General features: G+C 34.8%; 1 long non-coding RNA gene across 1 annotated transcript in view; it reads right to left on the bottom strand.

Moving 5' to 3' along the window:
• The window catches only part of LOC141545817 (uncharacterized), a 76,513-nt gene extending 52,923 nt beyond the window's left edge, over nucleotides 1-23,590 (bottom strand). Inside the window, exon 1 of the long non-coding RNA XR_012483145.1 lies at nucleotides 22,931-23,590. This is a non-coding gene — a long non-coding RNA (uncharacterized LOC141545817). The remainder of the gene's footprint in view (nucleotides 1-22,930) is intronic.
• Between the last annotated feature and the right edge of the window lie 967 nt (nucleotides 23,591-24,557).

Raw genomic sequence — 24,557 nt, 5'->3', positions numbered from 1 at the left:
AAATGTTCATTTGTGATTAGGGTGTTTGGAACTTGGAGAGGAAAAGGGGAATCCCCGTGGCCACATCAGTGGGAATAAGACTAGAGCCTGGAGCCAAAGAAGTTGTTTAGGTAAGAGATGGCCATATCATACATAAGTAGAATATTTATAAATCAAGGGCTGTCTGTCATATCCACACCTTATGTCAATCATCAGTTCCAATTGCACTCCTCAGGAAAACATTTACTACAATGTAAAAAGCAGTGAAAAAATGCCTTTATGATTCAGAGGCATTCACATTCCTCCACCCCACATGACTCAAACGGCTCACGGACATCTGCCCCGTCCTGCTTTTTTTTGGTTGCTACCCCTCCTGTCTGCAACCCGGTGCCATGGAACCACTTATTTATTTAATGTTCTCAAGCACTTAATGTCTCAGATCCTGAATTCTGGGATCATTGGGATCACAGTTTCTCATGTGGATACTCTAAAACTTCAGGCAGGAACTGCCATTGGGGCATTTACCTGTCTGTCCAAATTTGGATAAAATACAGGATGGAGATCCAGGATTCTGCTGAATTCAGTATATTTGTATTATGTCTGTATCTGTCAGAAATTTCCCAAATTTCCCAAATACCAATGTCCTTTATAAGAGTAGGCACTGGGACCCAGAACTAAGACTCAGTTACTCTGAAAAACAACATAAACATGGTAGAAATGCTTGGAAAGATCTCTTTGGGCTGTATTCTCCCAAATGTTTGCAAAGATCCAAGATCAAGAGACTTACTCAGATAGTTGGTACAGTGTATAGAGAATGGGACTTGAAACCAGGAAGATCTGCATAGAAATCCTGCTGTATAATTATTATCCCTGTGACTATTTGCAATACCTTTAACCTTTCTGTGCCTTGATTTCCTCTACTAGGAAAGTGAAGAAAGTAAAGCAGCTAATCTCCCAGAGTTGTCATGAAGAGCAGATGAAATGACATATACAAAGCACTTTGTAAACTTTAAAAAGCACTCTATAAATACTAGCTGTCATCACTACCACCACCACCACCACCACCACCACCACCACTATTACTACTACTACTAGTATTACTCCTGTCATGACTATTATTATTCTAGAGGCTCCTAAACTGTGAAATTCTACACTAGACATACTCTTGTGCTCAGTCCCATATTGTCACATTCTTATGCATACAGTGCCTTATTGTTCCACTATGCATTGCACCAACCACAATGTCTTCATTAATTTAGACATTCACACAACAATTGCTAAACATATTCACACTTTCTTTCACATATGCTGCATCCCAAATGCCCAAAGGTGACTTTTCACACATGATTAATCCACCTATTACCAGTACCAAAACAAACTACTACTGCTCCTTCAGAGGCCGTCCCTTTAGGAAAATTCCCAATTTGTGGCAAACATACTTTCCTTATTAATGGATGACTGATCTTTAAAGCCTTCCTTTTGCCTTCAAACATAAACTATCACTCTAAAACAAATCCTGGAACAGCAGAATCAACAAAAAAGATGGGGTGGAATAATTTTTTGGCCAAAGAAACTTGGGAGATCAGCAGAAAACTTTTGTCTCATTCAGGTAAAAGGGGAATTCTATCCAGGACAAGAAGTATTCCAGCAAATCAGCAGCATGTCCCAGCTCAGCAAACCAGCAGTAGATCCTGAACCCCAGTAAAGTGGAGCAGGCAAATACCAAAATCAAGATCTCTCAAATGCCTCAGCATAGCCAGGGGGAGTGGGCAGACTCCACGTGTAGGAATCATGATGTACTTCAGCAAAGTCCTGGGCAAATAGGCAACCTTCAGCTGCTAGACTTCCATGTACTTTAGTGTAGCTCCATGTAAAGAGGTAGACACAAACTGTATGGATACCTAAGCAAATAGGCTACCACGAGTGTAGGTCTTGCACTCATGTGTTTCAGCATAGCTCTAGGTAAATAGGCAGTTACCAGTGGCCAGACTGTCACATGCTTTAGTGTAGTCTCAGGAAATCCAGAAACACCTCACTTGTTTCAGCACATGAGACACAAGTACCAGGAACCTGTCTCCACAACAGGTAAGCTACCAGACCCCAATCACCTCCAGCAGCATCAACTACCCCCCAAACCACTTCCTTAATATATGAGATATATTATGATATCTGATATTATGAGATATGAGAGTCCCCTCTGGCACCAGGGTAACATTAGTGTGGCACCAAATAAATTACCATGGCCTGCAGACCTTGACACAACAAGAATGAGATAGTAACCATTCTACCTCAGGAACAGAATTCAATTTACAAGTAAGGAAAAAGGCAACAACAACAACAACAACAACAAAATGTGCAAGAAATAAAAGCAAAAGCAAAAAAGGAATCCGCCCATAGAAATTTCTTATGGGGACAGAGAAGATCAAAACATAAGTTCAGAAGAGGACAACAATGTTCAAACACCTATGCAAAAAATCTCAAAGAAAAATGGGAAGTTGCTTCAAACCCAAAAAAGAACTTGTAGAAGAGCTCAAAAAGGAGCTTAACATCATATAAAAGAAATAGAAGAAAAAAATGGGAAAAGAAATGAAAGTGATGCAAGAGAATTATGAAAAAAAGAGTCAATAGTTTAAAAAGAAAACAGTTGCTTAAAATGTAAAATTGGCCAAACAGGGGGGGAAAGCACAAAAACTAATTGAGGAAAACAAGTCCTTAAAAGTTAGAATTGGGTAAGAGGAAGGAAGCTAATGATTTTGTGAGACATCACAAATCAATTAAATTCAAAAGAATGAAAAAAAAGAAGAAAATGTAAAATATTCATGGGAAAAAAACAATTGACTTGGAAAATAATTCCTGGAGAGAGATTGTCAGAATCACTGAACCATTTGAAAAGCATAAACAAAAGGAGAACCTGAACAACATCTTTCAAGAAATTATCAATTGATAATTATAATTATCAATATTATAATTTCAAGAAATTGTCAATAAATACCCAAATATCATGGAACCAGAGGGCAAGATAGACATTGTAAGATTCACCAATCACCTAAAGAAAAAGATTCCAAAGAACTTTATAGCCAAAATTTAGAGTTATCAGGTCAAGAAAAAATATTACAAATGGCCAGAAAGAAACAATTAAAATGTCAGGGAACCACAAGCAATATTACACGGGATTTAGCAGCTGCAACATTAAAGACCAGAGGTCATGGAACATGATATTCTGGAAGGCAAAGGAACTAGTACTACAATCAAGAATCACTTACCTAAAGAAATTAAGCATAACACATCAATGGTTACTCAATGAAATAGAAAGATTCATAAGGAGAAAACCAGAACTAAACCAAAAATTTGACCTTTAACATTAAGACTTAAGTAGCAGGAACAAGTAAAAAGGAAAATAAAATATAAGGATTCAACAGAGCTTAACTGTTTACATTCCTACATGGAAAGATAATATTTGTAATTCTTAAAAATTGTGTAACTAATAGTACAGCTAGAAGAAATATTTATAAAGGATACAAGTATATGGAAAATTTGAAGGAATCACATATAAATAATAAAGGGATCAGAAAGGAGAGTATACTGGGTGCCAAAGGAAAGGAGAGGTAGAATGAGGTAAATTATTTCATATAAAGAGATTAACTGGCAATGGGCATCTCTTGAACCTAATTTTCATCAGTATCGGCTCAAAGAAGAAATTATATACATGATCAATTGAATATACAAATCTATCCTACATGATAGAGAAGTAGGACAGGAGGACATGAAGTAAAGGAGTGTGGGAGAAATTTACAGAAGGGAAGGCAGATTGAAGGAGGTGGGGAATAGAAGCAAAGCACTGAGAAGGGAAAAGGTGAAAAGAGAGAGAAAACAAATAATAGGGAAAACAGGATGGAGGAAAATCCACCATAAGTAATCATAACTGTGAATGGGAATGGAAAGAGCTCTCCTAAAACAGAAATGGAGAGCAGACTGGATCAAAAACCAGAATCCTATAATATACTGTTTCTAAGAAATACACCTAAAGCAAAAAAGGCATGCACAGAGTAAAGATAAACGACTAGAGTAGAATCTATTGTGCTTCAGTTAAATTTTTAAAAAGCAGTAACAGAATTCTGATCTCAGATAAAGTAAAAAGGACAAATAGACCTAATTAAAAGAGATAGGAAGGAAACTACATCTTGCTAAAAGACAGCATAGACAATGAAGCAATACTAAATATATATAGCTTAAGTGCTTAATTATATAATGCATCCAAATTCTTAAAAGAGAAGTTTTAAAAAGTACAAGAGGTAATAGACAATAAAATTTTACTAGTGGGAGCCTCAACTATCTACTCCCAGAATTTAATAATCAAAAAATAAACAAGAAAGAAACTAAGAAGGTAAACAGAAAATAACAATTTTGATGTGACAGACTTTTGGAAAAAATTAAATAGGAACAGGAATGAATGTCTTTATTTCAGCAGCACATGACACTTATCCAAAAATTAACTATATATTAAGGCATGAACACCTCAAAAATCAAATGAAGAAAAAATTATTAAATATATATTTTCAGTTCATAATGCAATAATAATTGCATTCAACAGATTGATTAGAAATGAATTGGAAACTAAATAATCTAATCCCAAGGAACAAGTAGGTCCAAGAACAAATCATCAAAACAATTTATAATTTCATTAAAGAGATCAACAATGAGATAATATACCAAAATTTGTAGGATTCAGCTAGAGCAGTTCTTAGGGGAAACTTTATTTCTCTAAATTCTTATATCAACAAAATAGGGGAGAAAACCCACATCAATGAATTGGGCACACAATTTTTAAAAAAGAACCTAGAAAAAAAAATATATATAAAAAAACCAATTAAGCATCAAATTAGAAATCCCCCAAACCAAAGGTTAAATTAAGAAGATTGAAAGTAAAACAAACAAACACAAAACCCCAGCAACAAAAACTATCAAGCTAATAAATAAATCTAGGAGCTGTGATAAATACACCATTAGTTAATTTGATTTTTTTTTTTTTAAGAAAGAGAACCAAATATCAGAAATGAAAAAGATGAAATTATCACCAATGAAGATGAAATTAAAACACTCATTAGGAAATATTTGGTCAAATGGTATTCTAATAAATTTAACAATCTGAGCAAGATTAACAAATATTTAGAAAATAGTATTCACCAAGATTAACAAATTAAGAAATAGAATGTCAATAAAAACTCATCTTAGAAAAAAGAAATTGAACAATTCTCTAATAAAAAAACAACAACCCAGGATTATTTTTACCTTCTGAATCCAATTCTTCCTGTGCAACAACAACAACAAAAATTTGGTTCTGCACAAATATATTGTATCTAGAATATACTATAACATATTTAACATGTATGAGAATGCCTGCCATCTAGGGGAGGGGGTGGAGGGAAGGAGGGGAAAATTCGGAACAGAAGGGAGTGCAAAGGATAATGCTGTAAAAAAAATTACCCATGCATATGTACTGTTAAAAAAATGTTATAATTATAAAATTAATAAAAAATAAATAAAAATAAAAAAATTCCCAGGATCATATAGATTATAAATCAAATAGATTATCTATATAAAATTCTACCAAACATTCAAAGAATAATTAATTCTAATACTATATAAATTATTTATAAAAATAGGTAAAAATCATGTCCTATAATATTCCTTTTGTGACACAAATATGGTACTGATCTCTAAAGCAGGAAAAGCTAAAACAGAGAAAGAAAATTAAAGACCAATCTCCCTAATAAATATCAATATAAAAATTATGAACAAAACACTAGCAAAGTGATTATAGCAATATATCACAAGACTTATACATTATAACCAGGTGGGATTATTTTTTACCAGGAATGCAGGGTTGCCTCAATATTAGGAAAATTATCAACATAATTGACCATATGACCATGTGATTATCTCAATAGATGCATTAAAAACTTTTGACAAAATACATCACCATTCCTGTTACAAGCAATAGAGAGCAATAGGAATGAAAGAAGTGTTCCTTAAACTTATAAGCAGCATACATCTAAAATCTTCAATAATCTTTATCTGTAATTTTCGGGTTGGTTTTCTGGAAGCCTCTGTCTCCTTGCCTGGGCCCATTTAGCTTTCTTGAGGCCCTTCAGAGGGGCCTTGGTCTCAGTGGGGGGAGCAGGAGAACATGCCAGCTATCATGAAGCTGATGAAGATGGAATGAATCTGTCTCTGAGTCCCATCCTGGCTGAGTTTGTCCCAGTTTATGTGCTCTATTATAATTAGATAATTTACAGTATACTTAGTATAAACCAATCATTATGTCACTAGGGAACCATTATTTGTTGTATGATTAAATCAATCATACTGAACTACAGAAATATTAATCACCATGCTAAACTAGATAACCATTGTATTATCAATTCCACTTAGTTAGCACCTTGTAAGAACCCTTGTTTCAAATACAGAGTTCTGGCCCATAACAACCCCCGCTTTCTTTTGTTTTAAAACATAGGTGGTTATGCCCTTCCTGACTTCTCAGGTAGGTGAGAATCCCAAAAAGGAAGTGATCACACCTTCCCTGATTTCTCAGAAAAAAAGGGTGAAAACACCATAAAAGGAGGTGATCATGCCCTCCCTGAGGTTTCAGGAAGGGAGATGAAAACACAAAAGGAAAATGGGGAATCAAACCAGATTAATGAATTTCTGAGGGGTCTTACTTGAAACAGGTATGCATAAATCCATCAACATGGGAGGTATAGTAATATAACACAGGCTAGTAGTGATGTAACAAACATCATGAATCTATGTGAGGAACTATTCATGTCCATAAGTCCTAGAAATAGTCCTAAACCAATCTATTGTCCATTACTTCATGTGTCAGGGAATCCAATGATTCCTGCAGATTTTGAAGTCCTGCCTCAGTCTTATCAACAATTTTTCATTTCAGGGAATCCAATGATTCTTTCGGGTTTTGGATTTCTGCAACAGTCTCATTATCAGCCATGCTCTTTCAGTGTCAGATGTTTCTTAGGTCTTCCCATTTGTTTTGAGGTTTTTCTCTTTTTCTGTCTCTCTCCAGGTGCTCCTTGACGACCATATGATTCCTTCTCCATCTGTAGAGATACAAGCAAACCCTTTCCCCCAAGCAGTTAACCTATCTAGTCCCTTCCATTCACCAATTTCTGGATCTCTCTTCATCACCTGATGATTATATTGGAGCTGCTCACACTGGACACCGCTCTTCTGTCTGGTTGAAAAGCCTATATTGTCCCCAATTATAATATTTTTCTCCCATCTAATTGGTTCTCTGCTGATTGATCATATTAGATCACTGAACTTCTACAGACTCTCTGGGTGTGAACTTGGCTGCCATCATGCCCCACCTGTTTTTGGTTTGAGCTCTTGGAGCTGGGCCCTGTCTCTCTTTTTTCTGGGTTAGTCTACATTCTGAGGTCCAGTGGAAGTCTTTATTACATTTTGGACATAAGGCTTTGGGTTTTTTTTTCTCCCACTCTGTTTTCTCACTCTATCTCTATGACTACATTGAGCTTTCAGATGCTCTATTTTATCACACTGAAAGCATTGATGAATCCCCTTGGCAAGAGGGATGCTGTCTTCCCATGTTCTGCATCATAGCTTGGGTATAAAAGGCATTTGTGCCCACTGTGGCACAGCATCTTATGATCTCCTCTAAAGGAGCATCCTTGTGTAGTCCCAGAATAATTCTTCTACAAACCTCATTAGCGTTTTCTCTAGCAAGTTGTCTTATCATAATTTCTGTAGCTGCATTTTCTCCAAAAGTTCTTGTGACAGCTGTCTACAAAATCAGCAAAGGGTTCATTTGGATCTTGCTCTATTTTCTGGAAGGCTTCTCCTTGATCTTGTCCTGGGAGGGTGCCCCATGCTTTCATAGCAGCAGCAGCAATTTGCTCATATGTTATCAAAGGTTAATTAATCTGCGCTAAAGCATCTGCATACTGACCTTTACCTGCTAGTTGATCAAAGGTGATTTGTATATTAACTCCAGTTTGCCTATTTTTGTTGGGCTTGCATTCTACATAGTTTAATATACTCCAAAAGCCACAACAAGTTTTGCCAGGCTCTAAACATGTCCTTGCTATAGAGTCCCAATCACTAGGGATTAGAATTTCATAAGCCAAATTCTCTATCATCTTAACATAAGACAATGTAGCCCCATAAAGAGTGCAACCCTTTTTCAAATCTTTGATTTTTTTCCAGCTCAAAAAGAGTGTATCTTCTCCTGGCTTGACCTGAAGAATCAAATTCTTCAATCACAGGGTATGCTTCTATTAAATCAGATATATTATAAAATTATGAGAATGTAATGGAATTCTATTGCTCTGTGAGTAATGATGAGCAGATGAACTTCATAAAAACTTAGACTTATATGAACTGATGCTGAGTGAAGTCAGCAACTCCATAATATTGTATACAGTAACAGTAACACTGCGCAGATGATCAACTTTGATAGAAATTGCTCTTCTCATCAATACAATGACCTAAGACAATTTTGAAAGACTCATAATGAAACATGCTATTCACATCTAGAAAAAGAACTATGGATTCTGAATGTAGATTGAAGCATACTATTTTCAATTTTTCAATTTTTTTCCCTTTCTCATAGTTGCCCCTTTTGTTCTGTTTTTTCTTTCACAACATGACTAATATGGAACTATGTTTAATATAATTGTATATATATGACCTATATCAGATTGCCTACTATCTTGAGGAAGGGAGGCAGGTAAGGAGGGAGAGAAAAGGAAGTCAAAATATTATAAAAAATATTGAAAGCTAATAAATTAAAACAAAAAGGGATAAGAGAAATTTCAATGAAAATAATTATATATAAATATTATAAAATCATATATATTATATAAGTATAATTGTATATAATATAAACTATTCAACAGTCTATCAGCCAAGACAAACCTAGGAACTATATGAACACAATTTCAAAATACTTTTCACATTAATAAAGCCATATCTAAACAATTTGAAAAATATCAATTGCTTAGATTGAACCAATATAATAAAAGTGATAATTCTGTTTAAACTAATTCACTTATTCAATGCCAGACCAATTAAACTTTCAAAAAATTATTTGATAGAGCCAGGAAAAAATAACAACAGCATTCATTTGGAAGAACAAAAGATCAAGAATATCAAAGGAATTGATGAAAAAAATACAAAGGAAGGTGGCGTAGCCATATCAGATCTCAAACTATATTATAAATCAGTAATCATCCAAACTGTCTGATACTAAGAAATAGAATGGTGGATCATTGGGATAAAATTGGTACATAAGACACAGTATTCAATGATGATAGTAAACTACTGCTTGATAACCCCAAAGACATTAGCCATTGGGATAAGAAGTCATTATTTGACAAAAACTGCTGTAAAAGTTGAAAACAATAGAATGCAAAGTAGAAATAGAGTAAGATCTCACAATGTATATACCAAGTTAATTCAAAATGGATGCATGTTTTAGACACAAAAGATGATAATATAAGCAAAATAAAAGAGCAAAGAATAGTGTATCTGTCAGAACTTTAGAGAAGGGAATAATTCATGACTAAAGAATATTACAAAATATAAAATAGATAATTCTGATTATAGTAAAATAAAAGGGTTTTGTATAAATAAAACCAATGCAACCAAGATTAGAAGGAAAACGGAAATCTTATAAACAATCTTTACAACAAATGTCTCTGATAAAGGCATCATTGCTCAAATATATAGAAAACTGAGTCAAATGCAAGAATTTGATTCCTCAATTGATAAATGTTCAAAAGATATGAAGAGACAATTTTCAGATAAAGAAATCAAAGCTATCTATAGGGATATGAAAAAGTTCTCTCAATCACTTTTGATTAGAAAAATACAGATTAAAACAACTCTGAGATACTACCTCATACCTTTGAGATTGGTTAATCTGACAAAAATAAAAAATGATAAACTTTGAAGAGGATGTGAGAAAATTGGGAAACTAATGCACTATTGATAGATTTGTGAACTGATCCAACCATTCTGGAAAGCAGTTTGCACCTATACTGAAAGGGAAATCAAAATGTGCATACTCTTGAATTTATTAGTACCTTGATTAGACCTGTATCCAAAAGAGATCATAAAAAAAGAAAAGAATCTACATGTGCAAAAATATTTATAGTAGCCCTTTTCCTGGTGGCAAAGTATTAGAAATGAAGGGGATGCCCAGCAATTGAGAAATGTCTGAACAAACTTAAGTGATGGAATAGTATTATGCAATAAGAAATGCTAAAGGAGCAGATTTGAGAAAAAAACTGAAAAGACATGCATGAACTGATACAAAGTAAAATGAGCACAATCAGGAAAACATACACAGTATCATGGTGTAATGAACAATTATGAATGATTCAGCTCTTCTCATCAACACATTGAGCCAAGACAAGTACAAAAGAGTAATGAAGGAAAATGCTATCCACATCCAGATAAAAAAACTGATGAACCCTGAATGCAGGTTGAAGCATATTTTCTTCACTTACTTTATCTTTTTTCATGAATGTGTTTTTTTCCTTTTTGATCTGTTTCTTCTTTCACAACTATGACTAATATAGAAATATATTTTACATGATAGCACATGTCTAAAGTATCAAATTGCCTACCATTTTCAGAATAGGGGAGGGGAAAGGAGGGAAGGAGAAAAATATTTGGAACACAAAATCTTGCAAAACTGAATGCTAAGAATTTTCTTGATATATAATTGGGGAAAAAATAAAATGCTATTAAAAAAATCTTCCTCTTACCTGTGACTCCAAGAAGCTATAACATGGACAGTGGCCACACTCTGATAAAACTGTCTTGATGGATGGGCTGAACGAGATTGAGGGTAACCAATAGGCTTCCTATCCATTGAAGAGTTAGTGAAGCATGTGAAGACTTCCCCCAGTGGAATACCCAGCTTATTGTGTTTCAAATAAAGCATCCACAAAGTAGCACATTTGAGTTCCTTCAATAATCAGCTCAGCTTGTTGAGTGTGGCATAAATCTTTTTCCCCCATTGCCCAGAAAACAGATAATAACCATTCTTAAAAGGTCAAAAAAGATAAATTAAATGCTTACTATATGTAAGATGTGCTAAACTGTGTGACTACAAAGACAAAAAATGAAAAATAGTTTCTTCTCTCACGAGGTTAACACTTTATTGGGTCATATCAATACACTCCAAAAAGTCTTTAATGTAAGGTAGAGAGCTAGGAGGACCAAAGAGAGATAAGATAAGGTATTAATGGAATGTTTGGGAAGGCAAAGAAAAATTTTACATGGGGAAATCAAAATAGGATACATTAAAATGTGATAAGTTCGGTAAGCCTTTAATGATGAAAAGGAATCTGAAAAGTTTAAATAAAAAGGCAATTGATTCCAAACATGGAAGTAAAACTTTTTTGGTACTTGAAGAAATAAATAGAAATCTAGTTTGGTTGGAATGTGAAATGATTTTCCTTCTTCATTTCTGAAGAGGAACAATGACATCAGGGGTAATATCATTGCTTTATGGATGCATTTGATTTAAGTGAAGCACAGTTGCAGAAAGTCATCAGATTCCTATTTCCAAAGTCTTTAAAATCCAGTGGCAAGATGAAAGTCAAGACAAGCAGAGAGGGCTTGAGATACAATGAATGACCCTGGTGTTTTTTATGGCTGAGCAAGAGCTCCACAGAAACTGCTCAACTCACTTCTATGGCCACTGGAACAAATTGTTCTCATCTGTCCACTTCACCTGGGGTAAGTCTTTATATGCTTGGGGGAAGTACCTTTCTCAACTCACCAAGGAATGTGAGGCCAATTGGTGATTCTCAACCTGGTTTAGCCCATCTATCAAGACAGTTTTTACCAGGGTATAAACACTTCCCATGCTACGGCTTCTTAGAGGAACAGGTGAGAGGAAGAGGTTCAAGATTCATCATCAGTAAGCATTTGTTAAGTATCTTCTATGTGCTAAATGCTGGAAAAACAAAAGAAAACAAAAGTTTTCCCTGCTCATGTAAACTCACAATCTTGTAGAGAAAATCACATCCAAACAAGCATGTACAGGCACTGTATAAATGGGATAAATTCTGCAACAGAGTGAAGACACTGTTACTTTGATAGAAGAGTATGGAGGAAAAGAGTATTCAGTAGAATAAGAGATTCATGATTTCAAGTTGGCATGTATTGAGTTTGTGAAACCTTTCATACATGAAGTTAGAGATATCCATCAGGCAGTTGGACATTTGGACTAAGTAGAGTTTAGAAGAGAGACTAGCACTTTCTTCCCTTTGTATCAATTCATTTCTTCACCACATACATACCATAGGCAATAAAACTTTCTGGCATTAAAATATATGTGTACTTTTTGCCCACATCACTGTTTTGTACCCCTATCCATAGTTCTGCCTCTTTTTAAAGTCTCCATCCTATATGTATAAATTTAAAGGGGAAAAATACACAGCCTAATTCATTAAGATATGCTAATTTGTTTTGAAGTGGTTTGACTGAATTGATCTTTGTTTATTTTTTCCACCATCTAACTATGTGTATAGATAGTGCTAGAAATGCATCAGAGGGCACTTCTGGCCTGAGGCATTAATGAATTGATAATGTTGACAATGCATTGAGAAGATAGAAGTTTCCTGGAATTTGGAAATAACATTTTTCTGTAAAATACTGGTACTGAATTGCATATCTTTTGTGACAACTTCTCAATCCAATGACTTGGATTAATCATAGATTGCATGCTTGTCATTTATGCTATTTTATAAGTAACAGAAACATGGAAGTGAGAGCTAACCCACTATATGCTAAAGTCAGGATTCAAAATGTCCTGCCAACTTAGAACATTTGACCAGATCAAATATGATTAAGCTCAAGAAATGCACACAAAGCATGAAAAAATAGTACAATCAAACATAAAAATATGCCAAACATTATTGACACATGGAAAGATGAGTGTAGAGGACTGAGTGAAACTATTAAAATGCCTGAAGCTTAAAAACTTTCCTAAAAAGAATTGAAAACAGTTTCAAAGAAGATTGAGAAAAAGAAAAAAAAAGATTAGGAGAAGGTGGATAATAGCATTTAGTACTAGAAAAGATACAAGAAATCATCTAGATAAGCTGAGACAGTATGGCTCTAGAGTTGGAGAATTCCAATTCACACCCTGCTCTTGATACTTTTAGGTTTCTGACTCTGAGTCCAATATCTTCCCACTGTTCAAGGTGATTCACCCATCAGGGCTTGTCCTCAGTTGCTCCTCTACATATTGATCCTTTTGTCCTTTCATGGTTATACTGGTGGCAGAATTCATGTGCCTTACTGCAGATCTTCATTAAATAAATTTATCTCCTTTCACTTCAAATTTTGCTGAGATTCCATCTTACTACATCTTTTCCTTTCTAGTAGGTTACATGAAGATAGTCTAATGATAGTTCATGACTCCCTGGACTATGCCAACAAATATGATGAATGAATAATAGACATATTGATCATGAGCATTATGACTACCCCTTTCTTTGTGTCCATGAGAATAGTCTAAACAAGCACATGAACAATAAATAAGTTAATAGATAAATCAGTAAATAAGCAAATGAAGAAATGAATGCCTAGGTAAATAAATGAATACAAAACAAATGAGTAGATAAATAGGTGGCAGATGGCTAAACAGATAGGACAGATAGGTAAATCAACAATCTAGGAAATGGTTTATACATGATTAATTTGTCTAAGCTATCCTTTCACATCAAAGCTGTACTCAACTAAACCTTGGTCTTGGATAGAAAGAGATTCTAAGAGAAATTCATCCTCAAATCTGGCTTTATTGGGTCAAAAATAATAATAATAAATAAGCAAATTCAAAGGACCACTTTAATCCAGAAGCTATTCATTCTCTACTTTACTTCCTATCCAATGTATTCATATTGAAGTCAGATAATTTTTCTTTTTTTTTCCACACTTAGTAACTTGTTAGTTAAAGAAACAATATTTTCCCAACTAAATTTAGACTAGATGATCTTCAGGTGTTCTTCTTAATCTTAACTCCTAAGAAGTTACTTAGTGAGAGCTACCTTCTTTGAACAGCTTGGGGTTGTTATTGAGTGACTATGAAAAACAGCATAGACATCTGTAGTCTATTTCCCATGTCCCCCTTCTCCAAGGAAGATTTTTATTCCTTCAAGAAGGGGAAGCAGAAGGTCATAAACTTGGCCATTCTTTTTCTCAGAGAGAGGAGATACTAGAATAGAATTATATCTACCTACTCCAAAGTACTTTTGAACTAAGGACTATAGATTTCACATTCAATATAACTCCTGATTAGAAATTGGGTGACACACAGGTGACTGGAGACCTTTTCCCCAACAGTGCTGATTTAAAATGGAATCAGGATCAAAATAAAACATACATTTTTTAAGGAAAACTTCATTTATTCCTCTGTTCTCTAGTGTTTTACACAAAAATATATTCTGTATTTTGTCAAAAGCTTTTTGTGCATCTATGTTCTAAAAATTAATTTTATAATTATAACTTTTTTATAGTACATATGCATGGGTAATTTTTTACATTATCCCTTGTACTCCCTTCTGTTCCAAATTTTCCTGTCCTTCCCTCCACCCCCTCCCCTAGATGGCAGGCAGTCTCATACATGTTAGATATGTTATAGTATATCCTAGATACAGTATATGTGTGCAGAACCAAATTTCTTGTGCACAGGAAGAATTGGATTCAGAAGGTAAAAATAAATAACCTGGGAAGAAAGACAAAAATGCAAACACTTTACACTCATTTCCCTTCTCTGGGTGTAGCTGATTTTGTCCATCATTGATCAATTGGAACTGAATTGTATCTTCTCTTTGTCGAAGATATCCACTTCAATCAGATATATTCTGATCCTCATACAGTATTGTTGTTGAATTGCATAATGATCTCCTGGTTCTGCTCATTTCACTGAGCATCAGTTCATGTAAGTCTCTCCAAGCTTCTCTGTATTCATCCTGTTGGTCATTTCTTACAGAGCAATAATATTCCATAACATTCATATACCATAATTTATCCAATCATTCTCCAATTGATGGGCATCCATTCATTTTCCAGTTTCTAGCCATTACAAAGAGGGCTGCCACAAACATTTTGGCACATACAGGTTCCTTTCCCTTCTTTAGTATTTCTTTGGGATATAAGTCTAGTAGTAGCACTGATGGATCAAAGGGTATGCACTGTTTGATGACTTTTTGGGCATAATTCCAGATTGCTCTCCAGAATGGTTGGATTCTTTCACAATTCCACCAAAAAATGCATCAGTGTCCCAGTTTTCTCACACCCCCTCCAACATTCATCATTATTTTTTCCTGTCGTCTTAGCCAATCTGACAGGTGTGTAGTGGTATCTCAGAGTTCATGGTATCATACATTTTTTCAATATAAATTATGAGGAATTATTTTTTCTTTTTATCTGACTGTATATTTATCATATTTACATCTTTTAAATAGGTATGAGAATGAGAAAAATAAATGCTTATTAATTGACAAATAAGAAGAAATGAGTGAACCAAAATTATATTGAAGCATTCATCTGGCTCTTACCTTGTGGGTAGTCCCACCCACATTGTATAAGCAATTCATAAAGCCCCCTATAGCAGGCTGCAGTTTTATGTGAAAGCATCTTTCAGACAACAGCAATTTCTATTCTTGTGAGAATTTTGGCAGAAATCTACTCACTTTAGGGCACAGAAAGCATAGGAAGCCATGCATATCCTAAGGCAAGACAAAGGGACTTCAAAAAAAAAGTCCAAGAAGCTGACTCTGATCAAAGCTTCACTTAGGGATAAGAACACAAGGACAGAATTCCATAATAGCATCAGTTTTCCAGTAAAGAAAGTTTAGGTTAGTGGAGATTAACCTGGATAGCTTAAATCTTTTCTGTTTCTGAAATTCTATAATTCTGTGGAAAGAGAAAGGGTTTTTTGAGAAACTTACTTCAGTTCCCTGACTCTATGTAGAAGAAGGTCTAAATTCTCTGGTAAATTTTCCTGGAGATAACCATGGATAAAATATCTAATAACTTCCTTAGCATCCTACTCCAGTATCTTTTTTGCTGATATCATTCATCCCTCCATCATTCCATATGCAATTACTCATTGAGCTTTTGAGAAGTATAATCCAGAGTTCTTCCAAAAAGATCTGGCAATTAAGATGGAAATTTGAAAAATACAAAAGTGACCAGGCATGGTGGCATGCCACAGGGATAGGATAAGGGTAGGTGATAATTTAAGATTTCCTTCTGAACTAAAGCTGATCAAGTATCCACATGAAGTCCAAAAGCAATCAGGTAAGCCTTTAAAAGTAGGGCCATTCTACTAGGCTTATAATCCCAAAGAGATCTTAAAGGAGAGAAAGGGACCCACATGTACAAAAATGTTTATGGCAGCCCTCTTTGTAGTGTTAAGGAATTGGAAACTGATGATTCAGACCAGTCCCAATGATCTTGTGATAAACAGAGCCATCTGCACCCAGAGAGAGCACTGTAGGAACTAAGAGTGGATCAGAACATAGCATTTTCACTCTTTTTTGTTGTTGTTTGCTTCATTTTATTTTCTTTCTATATTTGTTCCTTTTTGATCAGATTTTTCTTGTGCAGCAAGATAATTATATAAATATATTGGATTTAACATATGTTTTAATATGTTTAGCATATATTGGATTACTTGCCATTTAAGGGAGGGGTGGGGGGAAAGAGGAGAAATTTGGAACACAAAGTTTTGCAAGGGTCATTGTTGAAAAAGTATCCATGCATATGTTTTGAAAGTAAGAAAAAGTTGGGCTATCAATATGCCTAAGGAGGGATACAACATTTCAGATTGGGTATAAATAAGGTGAAAGCTTCAATGGCAACAAGACCCACAGGTGCAGCTTGGAAGAAAGAATCAGCATTCAGGCCTTAATTCTTCCTTATTCAAAACAAAACCCAGATGTGGAGAATATGATCATCTATGAATAGGAATGTGGACGTATATTGTGGTTGTCAAAGGGAAGCAGAGAGGATAGGAAAAGGGATTCTGGGATAATTAATCTTAACGTACCAAAGGTACATTAAAGGGATAGCAATTCAGACCTAGAAGACAACACATTTTAGAAATCAATTAGTCTAGATTCAGAAAATTCCAGTATTAAGAGGGGCTTCAACAAGCCATTTAGTAAAACTTACAATGGAGTGGAATCCATACTATAATAAAGCAAGAAGTGGTACTCCTGTCTTGGCTTAAGGAAAGAGCATTTTTTAGGTAATCCAGTTCACCTTGAAACAACTGACAATATTAGAAATCTTTCTTGACATCAAGGTTAGTAATTATTTGAAATTTCTACATATTGTTTTCAGTTTTGTCATCTGGAATTTTATAAACCAAATATAATTGACACCAAAAATACATACAGATAGACTATCATGTCTCCCTACTGTCTTCTCTTCTTCAGGTTTGTTGTTCTTCAGTCATTTGAATTGTGTCTGACTCTTCAGGACCCCTTTGGGGGTTTACTTGGCAAAGATACTGGAATGGTTGGCCATTTTCATCTCCAACTTATTTTTATTAGTGAGGGAACTGAAGCAAACAGAGTTAAGTGACTTCCCCAGGGTCACAGAGATGGAAAGTGTCTGAAATCAGGTTTGAATTCAGAAATTTGAATCTTCCTGACTCCAGGGCCTGATCCCTATCCACTGTATTTCCTAATTGCTCCTTATCCAGACTAAGAATCCCCCATTGCTTTATCTTGTTCTTATGTTTCATGGACTCAATGTCCTTCATTATCTTGGTTTCCCTTCAATGAATTCTGCTTATTGTTATTATTACTATTTTATTATGTTATCAATATTATTTTATTACTAAGAATAAATTTAGACATATTAGAAGTATACATATATAAGTGAATTCAAGTATAGGGAACTTCTGGGTGAGAAAACATGTTTTACCTTTGCAAATCAGCACCTTCTCTGAAATGTTAGTGTTTAGAAACTTGACTTAGAGTACTGAGAGGTAGGATGCTTGCCCGGAGTCATATGGCCAATCTAGATGACAGGACTTGAACTCAAGTCTTCCTGACTCTGAGGCCAACATTCTATTTATGATGTGATATAGCCATTCCAAAGATTAATAATAAGAGTAATAACAACAACTATTTTAAAGTTTATAAAGTACTCTATGCATATGGGTGTATTTAAAATTTCATCAACATTCTTTTGTTTTGTTTTTTCTTTTTAAACTTTTTTATTGAAGCTTTTTATTTTCAAAACAAGAATAATTTTTCAACATTGACCCTTGCAAAACCTTATGTTCCTTCCCCTTCCCCTCCCCTAAATAACAAGTAATCCAATATATGTTAACATAGTAAAATATATATATATATATATATATGTATATATATATATATATATGGAAATAGAGTATAGATGTGCATGTTTATACAATTATCTTTCTGTACAAGAAAAATATGATCAAAAAGAAAAAAAATGAGAAAGAAAATAAAATTCAAGCAAACAATAAAAGAAGTGAAAATACTATGCTATCAACAATCTTAAATTGTAATACTCATAGCTAGAATCAGCCCTTCAGGGCTGATGTGCTGATGACCCATAGCCTCTTTGTTCGTAAAAGCCATGCTTTTTAATTAAAAAAAAAAAAAACACCAAGATTCCATTAGTTTTTCTGATTGGTACATCATACTCTTGACTCCCAAGGTCCTTGGATGTAGGATCATAGATTAGAACTTGAAGTGTTCCCAAGGCCATAGAATCCACATCCCTCATTTTGCAGATGAGAAACTGAGGCACAAAGAGGTTTATATAATTTGCTCAAGGAGACATAACTAATAAATTTCAGAGGTAGGATTTGAGCCCTAGTCTTTCTGACTTCAAGTTCAAGTTCAAGTTGAGTGCCTTACATATTACATTAGGCTGCCTCTTAAAAATTGAGGTGTCAGAAATTTTATTGATCTTTCAAACTACAAACTATTTGTTTTCATGCAAGTGTTAGTCTTACTATGATTCCCATATTGTTTCTCACAAATTTGATTTTTGAACCTTAGGGTAAGACTTTACATTTATCTGCAATGAATTCCAATTCTACATTTAATTCCATGCTCTAGCAAGCAGGGGTGTACTGAAGCCAGCTTGAGCCATCTAGAGAGAGATAGAGTTAATTGTTTGTTTTACAGTGTCAGGATTTAGATCTCAGAAATAAGCAAACTCTACAATTCTGGGCTTCATTTATTATCTTGCAAATTCTGTATATTTAAGAACATAATGGATAAAATATTAATAATGTAAACTTAGATTTGTGTGTGTAACCCTTTTCCTTTCCCAGAAAGCTAGTTGTTAAACACTGATCAATATATCTCTAGCATGTCAAGAACTTTGTGAAGCCTGGTTCAGCATGTTAGCTAATCTTTCCTGCTTTATGTCATCTGTACATTTAATGAGCTTGCTAACTTTCCCTTAACCATATGGCTAATAAAAATATTAAACAGTGCAGGTCCAAGGACAGATCCCTAGAGCATTCCACTAAAAAACTGAAGCCCAAGTGACAATGTGTAACACAATTCTGAACCCATTTGATTGCATCATTGTCTTTTACCAAACTTTCCATCTTCTCTACAAGAATGAAGTGAGATTCTTTATTTAATGGTCGTTGAAATCTTGGCAAATCTCCCTTCATCTCCCAGTTTAGTAACTGTCAGAAAAAGAAAGAAGGGTAGTTTTATGTGACTTGTTCTTCTCAAAACTTTATTGCCTCTTTGCAATCACTACCTCTCTTTCTGATAGTTCATAGACCATGTTTTCAATGATCTATTTGAGAATAAATTTCAGCTATCAAAGTTCAGTACACTGAAGTACATTTTGTAAGTTCCATTCTCTTATTAAAAAAAAAAAAAAAAAAAACAAACAAACCTCGGGCATAACCTCTCTTGGATACTGTTTTGCCTCTCTTTTCCATAATCTTTCAAATATTCCTGACAGTGGCTGCATCACTAATCAATTCAAATGTAGTTTATCTGGAGCATTGACGTCCTCAATGGCAACTAGGTTCTATCTTATTGTTTCCTAACATATCTTGGATAACTCCCTGTTAGCTACTTTTTGTCTGTGTTTTCCATTGCAAAGATTAATCTTCATGACAGGGTAAAAAGAAGAAAAACTGAAATGAGTAGCTCTGTCTTCTCTCTTATATTACTTACTTACTGTCAAGTCATTCACTACTAGAGGTCTATCTTTCTTTTGATTCTCCTATTTCTTCTCCAAATAGCTAAGATAAAAAACAAAAACATCACTTTTGTGTTCTTTAGCTTCTCTCACCACTCTCAGTTTATTCTGAGCTTGAATTCCCCTGACACTATATTTATAGACCATGCCATGCTCTCATATTCATTTTTTGGAACACATGTTTGCTTCTAATTTATTGACTTAAAAATGTAGTTATGTGAATGAAATTGCTCAGTAAACAGCAAGTATTATACACACTTATATGGAGATATTCCTACTGGTAGATCCTGAGTGGGAAATAACTGTTCCAGAACAGAAGATGACTTTTTTACAGCTTCTCCTAATTATTAATTATTCTCCATTTTTTCACATTCATTATTCTCCTATTCTCTTATTGTATAAGAATACTCAGGCTGTGATTTTCTGATGCTGGCAAAATACTTGTGGCTACAAAGCCATCCTCTGATCTCATAAATTTGTGCCGAAAATACTGAATGCATAGAGGAAATGGGAATTCATGTTATAAAAGACATTGAATGAAGGAATGAAAATCTTTTATTTAAATGTTTAATTAATTAATCTATTAGTAACCTCAATTAAAAAAAGATAATTTATTAATAAATAAGACTATTGATATATTATTGCCTTTAGAGAAATTATTGATAAATGATTGAAGAGAGAACGTATTTATCATTTATTGTTTGCTATGTACTATGAATTGGAGTTAGAAATACAAAAGTGGAAACAGTCCAAACTCTTAAGGAGGTTCCTATAAGAAAACTTATATAGAAAACCTCCAGGAGGATGGGAGTCAAGAAATAATATTTTGCAATCAGAAAGTTATAAGAATGATGAGGGAAGCCATAGGGGAGTAGCTTGATATGCCCTTTTCAATAGAAATCCAGGATTTATTTCATTGTATTTTTAGAACTGAAAAGCAGGCTTGTGCTTAGCACACACACTTGCTTCTTACTTATCAACTTTTAAAATGTTGTTATGTGACTGAAAGTGCCCAGTAAACAGCAAACATTATATACACTTATATGGAGATATTCCTACTAGTCGACTTTGAATGGGGTCATATATTATGTCAGACTAAGTGGTTAGAAGACAATAAGGAGTTAAGGTGAAAGTTGGTTGGAGTTGCCAAGAGGTAAGGAGTTAAATGAAGCAAGTCTGGACAGTGGAGTTTCAAAAAGGGTGTTCTGGAACTAAAATGATTGAGTCCTCCAGGGTATGGTCTCTGGTCCCAGAGGCTGGTAGAAGTATACTTGATGAGAAGATGACTGATGAGTAAGGAAAAGTATCTAGGGAAGCTATAAGAAAGAGAAAGGGAAATAGAAAGATGGAAAGAGGGAGGAAGAAGATGGAGGGAAGGAGAGAGGTAGAGAAAAGAGAGAAGAGAGAAAAACAGGGGAGAAGAGACAGAGACAGAGAAACAGAAAGATAGAGACACAGACAGAGACCGAGAGAGGGGGAGAAAGGTAGAAAGAGAAAGAGAGTTGCATAAAAGCATATGTCATTACATATAGTTTAGGGGTATTTTTGGTTTTTATAGAGTATATGTTATTGCAAGTAGCTTGGAAGTATGTTTGGATATTATGAATGTCTGGCAATTTGTGGGTAAATCCAATAGATCTCCAGAGATTTGATTTTACCCTTAAAATGAATCTTGATTTTTAGTATTACAGAGGAAGTGAGTCTTAGAAATTCATCCACTAGAGGCTATTATGCTTTCCTGATATGCTCACTCTGGAAACTATACCTACTCTAGACTTTAGTGTCATCTCTCAAAGTCATTCTAGAATTTAAGAGTCAACAAGGAGAGAGAGCAAATATATGCCATCTGAATGTCCCCAGTTCTGAGTTTCCACTCGTGTCTACTCAAGAGGAATAGGTTCAAGAAAGAAGGTGGTCCAGAAGGAGACCTATAACTTGGAAATTAACTAAGAAAGAGCTCTGATTACGTTGGTGAAATCATTAGGATCAGACTTTACCACATCTCATACAAATATTTTGAAGAAAAACTAGTTTTTCATGCACACTCGCTTTATACAAAGAAACAGCTAAAAACAGCAAAGAAATAGTGTGCTCTACAGAAGGTGTCCTACCAGAGAAGCTCAGGCAATCTCTATGCTCAAAAACCTATAAGAATGGATCAGAGATGCTCAGTAGCTGATAGAGCTATTTATCAGGAAGCAGGAAGAACATAAAATACTCTGATGAGGAAGTCTTAAGGCTCTTGGAAATTAAAAAGAAAAGTCTAACTAAAATGAAAAAAAGCTATGGATTGAATGAGCTCCCAAAAGCAAACCAAGATGATAAATCTAAAGGAAAACTAATTATTTCTCTAGAAAAAGTTTTCCTCTAAGCTTCGGAGGAAGAAGGAAGGATGCTTTGTAGCTCCTTCTTCTATCTATCTGTCTACTTATTTTGCTTTGCCGTTTGAATTTGATTTGAATTAATACCTTTGATGTATGCCAATTGAGTCTCCTGAATGACTGTTATTGGGATTTGCACTTGTAAAGGCTTATTAACTATCTTTCAGAGAGCAAACACACAGGGTTGTCCTTAGAACCAGAGCTACTCCTAATCAGCCTAACTCTGAGCACCCAACTCTTGTGTGAGTACAAGTTGGGGGAGTTGACAGGAAGGGTATTCCACTTACCTATTTATCCCTGAGAAGTAGTTTGAGGATGACCGTCTAGTGAGTTCTTTAGAGCTTTTTGTGAAGACAAAAATAAATATAAGTGATAGGTATCATTAAGTTATTGCTCATCACCATCTTGCGTTGTTGCATCTTCTGTTCAGTAGGTACTTTTAGTAACATCTAGACTCATTGTCTTTCAATGGTATAGACTATAAAGTAAGGCTGACATCTTTTTGGACTGAGGTATTTTTTAATGTAGTGAAGATAAGGAAATCTCATTTCTTCTGCTGCCATTTCATTCCTTTGGGGAATAGTAGTCAGTATAATGGAACTGAGAGTCCTGCTTTTAAATTCCAATTTTGCTTCTTGCCTTTCTGTGTGACTTCAAGGCAGTCTCTTCCCCCATCTGGATCTCATTCTTCTCATCTTCAAAATGGGGAGGTTGGAACAGATGATCTCTAAGCTCTCTTCTAGTTTTTAGTCCTTTGATGCTATGAATTAAGTGATCAAAATTCCAAGTGTGTCTTTTATGTTCAGTCACGATCTAGGAGTATTGAACTGTCAGATATATGTTCCCAAATCCCCAGCTTCTCTCATGAGAAGCAGAAAGGGAGGAAAGAAAAAAGTAGGTCATGTGAACATCCTGAGTCCTGAGGGAGTGATTAAGGGAGAAAAGGATCTGAATGAGTTAGAGGCTTTGATTTTGATCTCATTTTGCTATTTTCTGGCCCTATGACCCTAGATAGGTCATGTGATATCAAGTCACATGGATCAGTTTCCTCAACTGTAAAATAAGACTGGAAATTCACTTTAAAGTGTCTTCCAGTTCTAAAGCTTGTAATTCTGTGATCATAAGTGATATAGGAACAGGGAAAGCTGTCTGTTCCTGAATGGGGTGGGAGCTTCTTTTTGCCTAGAGAATTCCTACTGATTCTAAACTTTGATAGAGAAAATAGGACTTCTCCAGCACTGGGGAATTTGGACAAAACTGGCTTCCCAGGTTAGGTTTATTTCTTTTAAAATAGTATATTTCTGAGATAGAAAGGAAATCCAAAGATCATCTGGCTAAGTGTCTTGTTTCATGACTTATAAGGAATAATCAGAAAGGTCAAGCCATACAGTGGAAAGAACATTGAATTTACAATTGAGATTCTAACTGCAATATATTATTCCAAGCCTCAGTTTCCTTCTTTATAAACTAGGGATGATACCATTCACAAGGATATTGTAGAGAAAGAGCTTTGTAAAGTATACTGAATATGAGATTATTCTGATTCCCCACAGCACAGATTCTGATGGCCCTCCCAGAGAAGAATAATGTATTTTCCAAATTAATTTGCTCCATAGATTATGAGGGGAAGAAGCTACACCAGAATCTAGGTTTCATTAACCTCCTCTATATCATGCTAATGATTTGTGTTTCTCTTCATAGTATTTGGGAAATGAGGGGTTTTCCAACATTTCCATTTCTAAACTTCATTGAGAAGGCTGAGTCCCATGGACCACCTACTGCCTATCGAAACGATTGACTGCGTGACCTGCCTTCAGTTTTTGCTTTTCAGAAATGAGGAAGATGGGGCTTCATGGAACCTATATCCTACCAAATCCCACATGGCAGACATTGATGATAAGGAGGCTAGGCTAG

This window comes from Sminthopsis crassicaudata, chromosome 6, assembly GCF_048593235.1.
Source record: "Sminthopsis crassicaudata isolate SCR6 chromosome 6, ASM4859323v1, whole genome shotgun sequence".
Taxonomy (NCBI): domain Eukaryota; kingdom Metazoa; phylum Chordata; class Mammalia; order Dasyuromorphia; family Dasyuridae; genus Sminthopsis; species Sminthopsis crassicaudata.
Note: the sequence above shows the minus strand (reverse complement) of the source record. Positions and strands in the feature narration are given on the sequence as shown.